Source organism: Bos taurus, chromosome 2 (genome assembly GCF_002263795.3).
Source record: "Bos taurus isolate L1 Dominette 01449 registration number 42190680 breed Hereford chromosome 2, ARS-UCD2.0, whole genome shotgun sequence".
Classification (NCBI taxonomy): Eukaryota; Metazoa; Chordata; class Mammalia; order Artiodactyla; family Bovidae; genus Bos; species Bos taurus.
Genome location: NC_037329.1, coordinates 101,323,271 through 101,335,995, shown reverse-complemented (window position 1 = coordinate 101,335,995; position 12,725 = coordinate 101,323,271). Strand labels below are relative to the sequence as shown.

General features: G+C 39.6%; 1 long non-coding RNA gene across 1 annotated transcript in view; it reads left to right on the top strand.

The window, feature by feature from the left end:
- The window catches only part of LOC132343291 (uncharacterized), a 74,136-nt gene that overhangs the window by 2,376 nt on the left and 59,035 nt on the right, over positions 1-12,725 (top strand). Inside the window, exon 2 of the long non-coding RNA XR_009492030.1 lies at positions 4,154-4,288. This is a non-coding gene — a long non-coding RNA (uncharacterized lncRNA). The remainder of the gene's footprint in view (positions 1-4,153; positions 4,289-12,725) is intronic.

Genomic DNA, 12,725 nt, shown 5'->3' with positions numbered 1-12,725 from the left:
TTCAAGTTATATAACAGCAGACTGTGTTTATGTCTTTCCATAATTCATTCTGTTATAATCAGATGTAGAATATTTATAAATACTTAATGATCTCCTTGCTGCGTAGGTTTCCTTGAGAAACCCCTGTGGTTATTTTGTATCCATTGTCTGTCTACAGGTCATGTGTAGAAGTTAGTAAACTCTCTGTGGTTATTTTGTAGCATATCTGTGAGCTTTCCTGGGTGTGTCTAGGATGGGTTTTAGAGATCAGCTGGGGCAAACCCAGACGGGCAGGTCATGGTGGAGAGATCTAACAGAAAGTGGTCCACTGGAGAAGGGAATGGCAAATCACTTCAGTATTCTTGCCTTGAGAACCCCATGAACAGTATGAAAAGGCAAAATGACAGGATACTGAAAAAGGAATTCCCCAGGTGAGTAAGTGCCCAATATGCTACTGGAGATCAGTAGAGAAATAACTCCAAAAAGAATGAAGGGATGGAGCCAAAGCAAAAAGAATACCCAGCTGTGGATGTGACTGGTGATAGAAGCAAGGTCCGATGCTGTAAAGAGCAATATTGCACAGGAACCTGGAATGTCAGGTCCATGAATAAAGGCAAACTGGAAGTGGTCAAACAAGAGATGGTAAGAGTGAATGTCAACATTCTAGGAATCAGCGAACTCAAATGGACTGGAATGGGTGAATTTAATTCAGATAACCATTATATCTACTACTGCGGGCAGGAATCCCTCAGAAGAAACGGAGTAGCCATCATGGTCAACAAAAGAGTCCGAAATGCAGCACTTGGATGCAATCTCAAGAACGACAGAATGATCTCTGTTCATTTCCAAGGCACGCCATTCAATATCACGGTAATCCAAGTCTATGCCCCAACAAGTAACGCTGAAGAAGCTGAAGTTGAACGGTTTTATGAAGACCTACAAGACCTTTTAGAACTAACACCCAAAAAAGATGTCCTTTTCATTATAGGGGACTGGAATGCAAAAGTAGGAAGTCAAGAAACACCTGGAGTAACAGGCAAATTTGGCCTTGGAATACAGAATGAAGCAGGGCAAAGACTAATAGAGGTTTGCCGAGAAAATGCACTGGTAATAGCAAACATCCTCTTCCAACAACACAAGACAAGACTCTACACATGTACATCACCAGATGGTCAACACCGAAATCAGATTGATTATGTTCTTTGCAGCCAAAGATGCAGAAGCTCTATACAGTCAACAAAAACAAGATTGGGAGCTGACTGTGGCTCAGATCATGAACAACTTATTACCAAATTCAGACTTAAATTGAAGAAAGTAGGGAAAACCACTAGACCATTCAGGTATGACCTAAATCAAATCTCTTATGATTATACAGTGAAAGTGAGAAATAAATTTTAGGGCCTAGATATGATAGATACAATGCCTGATGAACTATGGAATGAGGTTCGTGAAATTGTACAGGAGACAGGGATCAAGACCATCCCCATGGAAAAGAAATGCAGAAAAGCAAAATGGCTGCCTGGGGAGGCCTTACAAATAGCTGTAAAAAGAAGAGAAGTGAAAAGCAAAGGAGACAAGGAAAGATATACCCATCTGAATGCAGAGTTCCAAAGAATAGCAAGAAGAGATAAGAAAGCCTTCTTCAGCGATCAATGCAAAGAAATAGAGGAAAACAGCAGAATGGGAAAGACCAGAGATCTCTTCAAGAAAATTAGAGATACCAAGGGAACATTTCATGCAAAGATGGGCTCGATAAAGGACAGAAATGGTATGGACCTAACAGAAGCAGAAGATATTAAGAAGAGGTGGCAAGAATACACAGAAGAATGTACAGAAAAGATCTTCACGACCCAGATAATCACGATGATGTGATCACTGACCTAGAGCCAGACATCCTGGAATGTGAAGTCCAGTGGGCCTTAGAAAACATCACTATGAAAAAAGCTAGAGGAGGTGATGGAATTCCAGTTGAGCTCTTTCAAATCCTGAAAGTTGATGCTGTGAAAGTGCTGCACTCAATATGCCAGCAAATTTGGAAAACTCAGCAGTGGCCACAGGACTGGAAAAGGTCAGTTTTCATTCCAATCCCAAAGAAAGGCAATGCCAAAGAATGCTCAAACTACCACACAATTGCACTCATCTCACATGCTAGTTAAGTAATGTCAAAATTCTCCAAGCCAGGCTTCAGCAATACGTGAACCATGAAATTCCTGATATTAAAGCTGGTTTTAGAAAAGGCAGAGGAACAAGAGATCAAATTGCCAACATCTGCTGGATCATGGAAAAAGCAAGAGAGTTCCATAAAAACATCTATTTCTGCCTTATTGACTATGCCTAAGCCTTTGACTGTGTGGATCACAATAAAATGTGGGAAATTCTGAAAGAGATGGGAATACCAGACCACCTGATCTGCCTCTTGAGAAATCTGTATGCAGGTCAGGAAGCAACAGTTAGAACTGGACATGGAACAACAGACTGGTTCCAAATAGGAAAAGGAGTACGTCAAGGTTGCATATTGTCACCCTGCTTATTTAACTTATATGCAGAGTACATCATGAGAAAGGCTGGGCTGGAAGAAACACAAACTGGAATCAAGATTGCCGGGAGAAATATCAATAACCTCAGATATGCAAATGACACCACCCTTATGGCAGAAACTGAAGAGGAACTAAAAAGCCTCTTGATGAAAGTGAAAGAGGAGAGTGAAAAAGTTGGCTTAAAGCTCAACATTCAGAAAACTAAGATCATGGCATCCAGTCCCATCACTTCACGGGAAATAGACGGGGAAACAGTGGAAACAGTGTCAGACTTTATTTTTCTGGGCTCCAAAATCACTGCAGATGGTGACTGCAGCCATGAAATTAAAAGATGCTTACTCCTTGGAAGAAAAGTTATGACCAACCTAGATGGCATATTGAAAAGCAGAGACATTACTTTGCTAACAATGGTCCATCTAGTCAAGGCTATGGTTTTTCCTGTGGTCATGTATGGATGTGAGAGTTGGACTATGAAGAAGCCTGAGCGCCAAAAATTGATGCTTTTGAACTATGGTGTTGGAGAAGACTCTTGAGAGTCCCTTGGACTGCAAGGAGATCCAACCAGTCCATTCTGAAGGAGATCAGCCCTGGGTGTTCTGTGGAAGGAATGATGCTAAAGCTGAAACTCCAGTACTTTGGCCACCTCATGCGAAGATCTGACTCATTGGAAAAGACTCTGATGCTGGGAGGGATTGGGGGCAGGAGGAGAAGGGGACGACAGAGGATCAGATGGCTGGATGGCATCACTGACTCGACGGACTTGCGTCTGAGTGAACTCCGGGAGTTGGTGATGGACAGGGAGGCCTGGCATTCTGTCATTTTTGGGGTCGCTGAGTCGGACACGACTGAGTGACGGAATTGAACTGAACTGACTGGCATCCCTTTCAGCCAGGCCTGGCCTCCTTGCTCATGACTAACTTTCTACCTAACAATAATAAAACAGATAAATTGTGACCAATATTCACTGCTTACAGTAGAGATGAAGTGGAAAAGATTCTTCTCAAAAGAGCTAAAATAAATAAATAAATAAATCGTACAACTTAAGTATCACTACTCCACTCCTCACAAAAAAAAATTTTTTTAATTTAAGAAGTCTCATTTTCTAAGTGTTCTAAATAATCAAAGTTTTAGCTTAGAATTACCAACTTGATTATATCCATTTTATGAATTTTAGTTGTCCCCCAAGATATTTTGGCTCCCCTACAGTTTGAACACATTTCATAAGACCTGGACAACAGTGTATTTAAAAACTAAAATTAGTAGTCTTTAATATCTTTGTAAACCTTTAGATTTTTATAAGGATGAGTAATATTTTAAAATGCAATTAAATAAAAGCAAAAATAACCTTAACAAAGTAAACAGAATCAATAATTGCCTTCAGATAAAAATTGGGATGCCACCTCTGTCGTGAGTGCTAATATCTTAACCAGTATATCTTTGCAATGGATGAATTTGAAAATAATCCTTTTACATTGGAATTCTTCTTCTGTTAAATGCTAGTTTAATTGAAAAGAGGTTTGAAAGCCTTATTAAGAAAAAACAAAAGCTTCAGATCACAAGAGTGGTTTCAGTTATAATGCTATCTTATTGTCCTTCCATCCTATAATCCTTACTTTTTCCTTACAAATTTCCTTTAGGTGTAAAAAAAAGAAAAGTTCCTTAACATTTTGATGAATGAACAGAAAGCTATCTTCTTTCCCTTTGAATGTTCCTGAAAGCAGTTAATAAAGAAAACCAGTGAAGACAGTCAAAATGAAGCAAAAAGCACAAAGGTGAACAGATTTTCTTCTTCCCAGACTAAATGATCCAGTTTTGTAAAAGTGAAATTATTTTTAAAAGCAAAACCAGAAAAGAATCTGACAATGTATTTACCTTCATATTCATTGTTTCAAAGCAGAAAATGCTCTTATGTAAAGGTTTAGTCAATTACTATTCAATGTTCAGAAGTTGAGTGTTCCTTTACTACAGATAGAGCCCAAGTCGTATACAGATACATCTTTTCCTATAAGTTACTATCTTATTTTCTTTCAAAAGCTCACAGTAAATGGTAGCCAGTTTTAGAATTTCAGAATTCATAGTAGTGGTAATTGACTATAGTCAGCCATACAGCTATATTTTCCATTTTTTCACAAATGAAAATTTGCAAATTCAAGTTGCTGTGTTCTTAGCCTATGTGGTTCAAATTAAATCAATCCTCTGACTTTGGTGAGGAGCACATGACCCAAGCTTAGCATAATGAGAGTTCTCTTGGCTGCAATGATCAGCTGCCAACTTAGCATGTGACCTAAAAAGAGTGAATGAGACTTGATGGGAAATTGTTGGTGATTCTGGGGGGGAAAAAATTTTTATTTCATCCCTTGAGATGAGTCTTCTCCAGCAGCAAAATTCAAAAGCATCAATTCTTAGATGCTCAGCCTTCTCTATGGTCCAACTCTCATATCTGTACATGACTACTAGGAAAACCACAGCTTTGAGTATACAGACGTTTGTTGGCAAGTCATGTGTCTGCCTTTTAATATGCTGTCTAGGTTTGCATAGCTTTTCTTTCAAGGACTAGTTCAGTTCAGTTCAGTTGCTCGGTCGTGTCCGACTCTTTGCGACCCCATGAATCACAGCACGCCAGGCCTCCCTGTCCATCACCAACTCCCGGAGTTCACTCAGACTCACGTCCATCGAGTCAGAGATGCCATCCAACCATCTGATCCTCTGTCGTCCCCTTCTCCTCCTGCCCCCAATCCCTCCCAGCATCAGAGTCTTTTCCAATGAGTCAACTCTTCACATGAGGTAGCCAAAGTACTGGAGTTTCAGCTTTAGCACCATTCCTTCCAAAGAACACCCAGGACTGATCTCCTTTAGAATGGACTGGTTGGATCTCCTTGCAGTCCAAGGGATTCTCAAAGAGTCTTCTCCAATACCACAGTTCAAAAGCATCAATTCTTCAGTGCTCAGGTTTCTTCACAGTCCAACTCTCACATCCATACATGACCACAGGAAAAACCATAGCCTTGACTAGACGGACCTTTGTTGGCAAAGTAATGTCTCTACTTTTCAATATGCTATCTAGTTTGGTCATAACTTTCCTTCCAAGGAGTAAGCGTCTTTTAATTTCATGGCTGCAGTCACCATCTTCAGTGAATTTTGGAGCCCAGAAAAATAAAGTCTGACACTGTTTCCACTGTTTCCCCATCTATTTGCCATGAAGTGATGGGACTATATGCCATAATCTTAGTTTTCTGATGCTGAGCTTTAAGCCAACTTTTTCACTCTCCTCTTCTACTTTCATCAACAGAATTTTTAGCTCCTCTTCACTTTCTGATATAAGGGTGGTATCATCTGTGTATCTGAGGTTATTGATATTTCTCCTGGCAATCTTGATTCCAGCTTGTGTTTCTTCCAGCCCAACGTTTCTCATGATGTACACTGCATATAAGTTAAATAAGCAGGGTGACAATATACAGCCTTGACATACTCCTTTGCCTATTTAGAACCAGTCTGTTGCTCCATGTCCAGTTCTAACTGTTGCTTCCTGACCTCCATATAGGTTTCTTAAGAGGTATGTCAGGTGGTCTGGTATTCCCATCTCTTGAAGAATTTTCCAGTTTATTGTGATCCACACAGTCAAAACTTTGGCATAGTCAATAAAGCAATAGATGTTTTTATGAAACTCTCTTGCTTTTTCCATGATCCAGTGGATGTTGGCAATTTGATCTCTGGTTCCTCTGCCTTTTCTAAAACCAGCTTGAACATCTGGAAGTTCACAGTTCACGTACTGCTGAAGCCTGGCTTGGAGAATTTTGAGCATTACTTTACTAGCGTGTGAAATGAGTACAATTGTGCAGTAGTTTGAGCATTCTTTGGCATTGCCTTTCTTTGGGATTGGAATGAAAACTGACCTTTTCCAGTCCTGTGGCCACTGCTGAGTTTTCCAAATTTGCTGGCATATTGAGTGCAGCACTTTCACAGCATCAACTTTCAGGATTTGAAATAGCTCAACTGGAATTCCATCACCTCCACTAACTTTGTTCATAGTGATGCTTCCTAAGGCCCACTGGACTTCACATTCCAGGATGTCTGGCTCTAGGTCAGTGATCACACCATCGTGATTATCTGGGTCGTGAAGATCTTTTTTGTATAATTCTTCCGTGTATTCTTGCCACCTCTTCTTAATATCTTCTGCATCTGTTAGGTCCATACCATTTCTGTCCTTTATCGAGCCCATCTTTGCATGAAATGTTCCCTTGGTATCTCTAATTTTCTTGAAGAGATCTCTGGTCTTTCCCATTCTGCTGTTTTCCTCTATTTCTTTGCATTGATCGCTGAGGAAAGCTTTCTTATCTCTTCTTGCTATTCCTTGGAAATCTGCATTCAGATGCTTATATTTTTCCTTTTCTCCTTTGCTTTTCACTTCTCTTTTTTTACAGCTATTTGTAAGGCCTCCCCAGACAGTCATTCTGCTTTTCTGCATTTCTTTTCCATGGGGATGGTCTTGATCCCTGTCTCCTGTACAGTGTCACAAACCTCAGTCCATAGTTCATCAGGCACTCTGTCTATCACATCTAGTCCCTTAAATCTATTTCTCACTTCCACTGTATAATCATAAGGGATTTGATTTAGGTCATACCTGAATGGTCTAGTGGTTTTCCCTACTTTCTTCAATTTAAGTCTGAATTTGGCAATAAGGAGATCATGATCTGAGCCACAGTCAGCTCCTGGTCTTGTTTTTGCTGACTGTATAGAGCTTCTCCATCTTTGGTTCAAAGAATATAATCAATCTGATTTCGGTGTTGACCATCTGGTGATGTACATGTGTAGAGTCTTCTCTTGTGTTGTTGGAAGAGGGTGTTTGCTATGACCAGTGCATTTTCTTGGCAAAACTCTATCAGCCTTTGCCCTGCTTCATTCCGTATTCCAAGGCCAAATTTGCCTGTTACTCCAGGTGTTTCTTGACTTCCTATTTTTGCATTCCAGTCCCCTGAAATGAAAAGGACTTCTTTTTTGGGTGTTAGTTCTAAAAGGTCTTGTAGGTGTTCATAGAACCATTCAACTTCAGCTTCTTCAGCATTACTGGTTGGGGCATAGACTTGGATTACTGTGATATTGAATGGTGTACCTTGGAAACGAACAGAGATCATTCTGTCATTTTTGAGATTGCATCCAAGTGCTGCATTTCGGGCTCTTTTGTTGACCATGATGGCTACTCCATTTCTTCTAAGGGATTCCTGCCTGCAGTAGTAGATATAGTGGTCATCTGAGTTAAATTCACCCATTCCAGTCCATTTTAGTTCGCTGACTCCTAGAATGTTGACGTTCACTCTTGCCATCTCCTGTTTGACCACTTCCAATTTGCCTTGATTCATGGACCTAACATTCCAGGTTCCTATGCAATATTGCTGTTTACAGCATCAGACCTGGCTTCTATCACCAGTCACATCCTCAAGTGGGTATTGTTTTTGCTTTGGCTCCCTCCCATGATTCTTTCTAGAGTTATTTCTCCACTGATCTGCAGTAGCATTTTGGGCACCTACCGACCTGGGGAATTGCTCTTTCAGTATCCTGTCATTTTGCCTTTAAGCATCTTTTAATTTCATGGCTCCAGTCACTGTCAGCAGTGATTTTGGAGCCCGAGAAAGTAAAGCCTGTAGCTGTTTCTATTGTTTCCCCATCTATTTGCCATTAAGTAATAGGACTGTGTGCTTTGATCTTAGCTTTTTGAATGTTGAGTTTTAGGCAAGTCTCCTCACTCCTCTATTTCACCTACATCAAGAGGCTCTTTAACTCCTCTTCTCTCTCTGCCATAAGGGTGGTGTCATCTGCATATCTGAGGTTGTTGATATTACTCCCAGAAATCTTGATTTGAGCTTTTGACTCATCCAGCTCAGCATCTCTCATGATGTACTCTGCGTATAAGTTAAATAAGCAGGGTGACAATATACAGCTCTCATGTACTCCTTTCCCAGTTTTGAACCAGTCCATTGTTTCAAGTCTGGTTCTAACTATTGCTTCTTGTCCTGCATACAGGTTTCTCAAGAGGCATGTAAGGTGATCTAGTATACCCATCTCTTTAAGAATTTTCCACAGTTTGTTGTGGTCTACACAATCAAAGGCTTTAGCATAGTCAGTAATATAGGAAATGTTTTTCTGGAATTTTCTTGCTTTTTCTATGATCCAATGGATGTTGGCAATTTGATCTCTGGTTCCTGCCTTTCCTAAATTCAGCTTGTATATTGGAAGTTCTCACTTCACATACTGTTGAAGCCTAGCTCGAAGGATATTGAGCATTACCTTGCTAGCATGTGAAATGAGTACAAGCATGTGGTAGTTTGAATATTCTTTGGCATTGCCCTTCTTTGGGATTGGAATGAAAATTGCCCTTTTCCACTCCTGTGGCCACTGCTGAGTTTTCCAGATTTGCTGACATAGTAAATATATAGTCATGAATAAATGCATATATACATATGTAGGTGTGTGATTCTTTCTTTGTTTTATTATATACAGCCTTTTTCATTTTTTTCTTTTTGGCCTCACCCTTTCCAATCTCCTCACCTTTCCCCCACATCAGCTCACTTGCATCAAGTTTATCCATGTTGACACTATGATGTCCTTCTATATTTTCCTCATTTGCCATCCACTATGACCTCTAAATATCATTTACTTTTATTTCTGAGTATGTCAGATTACAAGGCTTATCAATCTCCAGATATTGAGCTGTTTCTGTAGTCATATATGTAACTAAAAAACGTTAAGAAAACCACGACTTGATAGACAGATGCTAGATTATTTGTATAAATAAAGTTCACTTTGTTAGTGGCTGTATTTTATTCCTTCATGTACATGTAATATTATTTAATTTTCCACTGTAAAAATGCCACCATGAGCAATAATAGAATAAAATCCATGTACATAACCTTAGTTAATATTGCTTTGATTTCTGTCATATAGATTCTGTAGGCTGGTAGAAAATCTGCATCAAGGGTATATTGTATTTAATCTCAGTAATAGTTGCCAAATAATTTCCGCAAATATTTTAAACCTCACATTTGTATCTGCAGTGTGTATATGTTTGGCTTTCCTTTAAATTTTGACTTTGCTAGAAATAACAAGACATCTCAATATTACACTAATTTTCACTCCCTGACAACTAGTGAACTGTAATGTCTCTTTCATGTCTGTTTTCATTTCAATTTACAATATTGTAAAGTGTCTTTTACACTTTCCTCTTTTCTATATTTTTTGTCAAATTGTGATAGCTGCTTGTAAATTATTGACATTAGGTCTTAGCCTATCAAATCTGTTACAGGTATTTTCCCATTTTTTTCTCATCTTATCATTAGCATTATTTTTAAAGTATTTTAAAATGAAACAATTTGCAGTTTTCCTATAGCTAATTACTTTACTAGTGTATGAGATGAGTAAACTTGTGTGGTAGTTTGAGCATTCTTTGGCATTGCCTTTCTTTGGGATTGGAATGAGAACTGACCTTTCCCAATCCTGTGGCCACTGCTGAGTTTTCCAGATTTGCTGACATATTGAGTGCAGCACTTTCATAGCACGATCTTTTAGATTTTGAAAGCTCAACTGGAATTCCATCACGTCCACTAGATTTGTTCATAGTGATGCTTCCTAAGGCCCACTTGACTTCACATTCCAGGATGTCTGGCTCTAGGTGAGTGATCACAGAATCGGGGTTATCTGTGTCGTGAAGCTCTTTTTTGTACAGTTCTTCTGTGTATTCTTGCCACCTCTTCTTAATATCTTCTGCTCCTGTATGCAGATCAGGAAGCAACAGTTAGAACTGGACATGGAACAACAGACTGGTTCCAAATAGGAAAAGGAGTATGTCAAAGCTGTATATTGTCACCCTGCTTATTTAACTTATATGCAGAGTACATCATGAGAAACACTGGGCTGGAAGAAGCACAAGCTGGAATCAAGACCGCCGGGAGAAATATCAATAACCTCAGATACGCAGATGACACCACCTTTATGGCAGAAAGTGAAGAGGAACTAAAATGCCTCTTGATGAAAGTGAAAGAGGAGAGTGAAAAAGTTAGCTTAAAGCTCAACATTCAGAAAACTAAGATCATGGCATCCAGTCCCATCACTTCATGGGAAATAGATGGGGAAACAGTGGAAACAGTATCAGACTTTATTTTTTGGGGGGCTCCAAAATCACTGCAGATGGTGACTGCAGCCATGAAATTAAAAGACGCTTACTCCTTGGAAGGAAAGTTATGACCAACCTAGACAGCATATTAAAAAGCAGAGACGTTACTTTGTCAACAAAGGTCCATCTAGTCCAGGCTATAGTTTTTCCAGTCATCACATATGAATGTGAGAGAGCGCTGAAGAATTGATGCATTTGAACTGTGGTATTGGAGAAGACTCCAGAAAGTCCATTGAACTTCAAGGAGATCCAACCAGTCCTTCCTTTTAAAGATCAGTCTTGGGTGTTCGTTGGAAGGACTGATGTTGAAGCTGAAACTCCAATACTTTGGCCACCTGATGTGAAGAGCTGACTTATTTGAAAAGACTCTGATGCAGGGAAAGACTGAGGGCAGGAGGAGAAGGGGACAACAGAGGATGAGATGGTTGGGTGGCATCATCGACTCAATGGACATGAGTTTGGGTAAACTCCAGGAATTGGTGATGGACAGGGAGGCCTGATATGCTGCGGTTCATGGGGTCACAAAGAGTTGGACACGACTGAGTAACTGAACTGAACTATAGCCAATTACAGCTATATTTTTTGTCTTCTGGGTTTACAGTTTCTATTAAGAATATTTTTCAAGAACTTAGGTATTATAAACACTCTCCTAAAGTCTTTTGTCTCAGGGTTTTTTTTTTTTTTTTTTAAACTTTACATAATTGTATTAGTTTTGCCAAATATCAAAATGAATCCGCCACAGGTATACATGTGTTCCCCATCCTGAACCCTCCTCCCTCCTCCCTCCCCATACCATCCCTCTGGGTCGTCCCAGTGCACTAGCCCCAAGCATCCAGTATCGTGCATCGAACCTGGACTGGCATCTCGTTTCATACATGATATTTTACATGTTTCAATGCCATTCTCCCAAATCTTCCCACCCTCTCCCTCTCCCATAGAGTCCATAAGACTGATCTATATATCAGTGTCTCTTTTGCTGTCTCATACACAGGGTTATTGTTACCATCTTTCTAAATTCCATATATATGCGTTAGTATACTGTATTGGTGTTTTTCCTTCTGGCTTACTTCACTCTGTATAATAGGCTCCAGTTTCATCCACCTCATTAGAACTGATTCAAATGTATTCTTTTTAATGGCTGAGTAATACTCCATTGTGTATATGTACCACTGCTTTCTTATCCATTCATCTGCTGATAGACATCAAGGTTGCTTCCATGTCCTGGCTATTATAAACAGTGCTGCGATGAACATTGGAGTACATGTGTCTCTTTCCCTTCTGGTTTCCTCAGTGTGTATGCCCAGCAGTGGGATTGCTGGATCATAAGGCAGTTCTATTTCCAGTTTTTTAAGGAGTCTCCACACTGTTCTCCATAGTGGCTGTACTAGTTTGCATTCCCACCAACAGTGTAAGAGGGTTCCCTTTTCTCCACACCCTCTCCAACATTTATTATTTGTAGACTTTTGGATCCCAGCCATTCTGACTGGTGTGAAATGATACCTCATTGCGGTTTTGATTTGCATTTCTCTGATAATGAGTGATGTTGAGCATCTTTTCATGTGTTTGTTAGCCATCTGTATGTCTTCTTTGGAGAAATGTCTATTTAGTTCTTTGGCCCATTTTTTGATTGGGTCATTTATTTTTCTGGAGTTGAGCTGTAGGAGTTGCTTGTATATTTTTGAGATTAGTTGTTTGTCAGTTGCTTCATTTGCTATTATTTTCTCCCATTCTGAAGGCTGTCTTTTCACCTTGCTAGTAGTTTCCTTTGATGTGCAGGAGCTTTTAAGGTTAATTAGGTCCCATTTGTTTATTTTTGCTTTTATTTCCAATATTCTGGGAGGTGGGTCATAGAGGATCCTGCTGTGATGTATGTCAGAGAGTGTTTTGCCTATGTTCTCCTCTAGGAGTTTTATAGTTTCTGGTCTTACGTTGAGATCTTTAATCCATTTTGAGTTTATTTTTGTGTATGGTGTTAGAAAGTGTTCTAGTTTCATTCTTTTACAAGTGGTTGACCAGATTTCCCAGCACCACTTGTTAAAGAGATT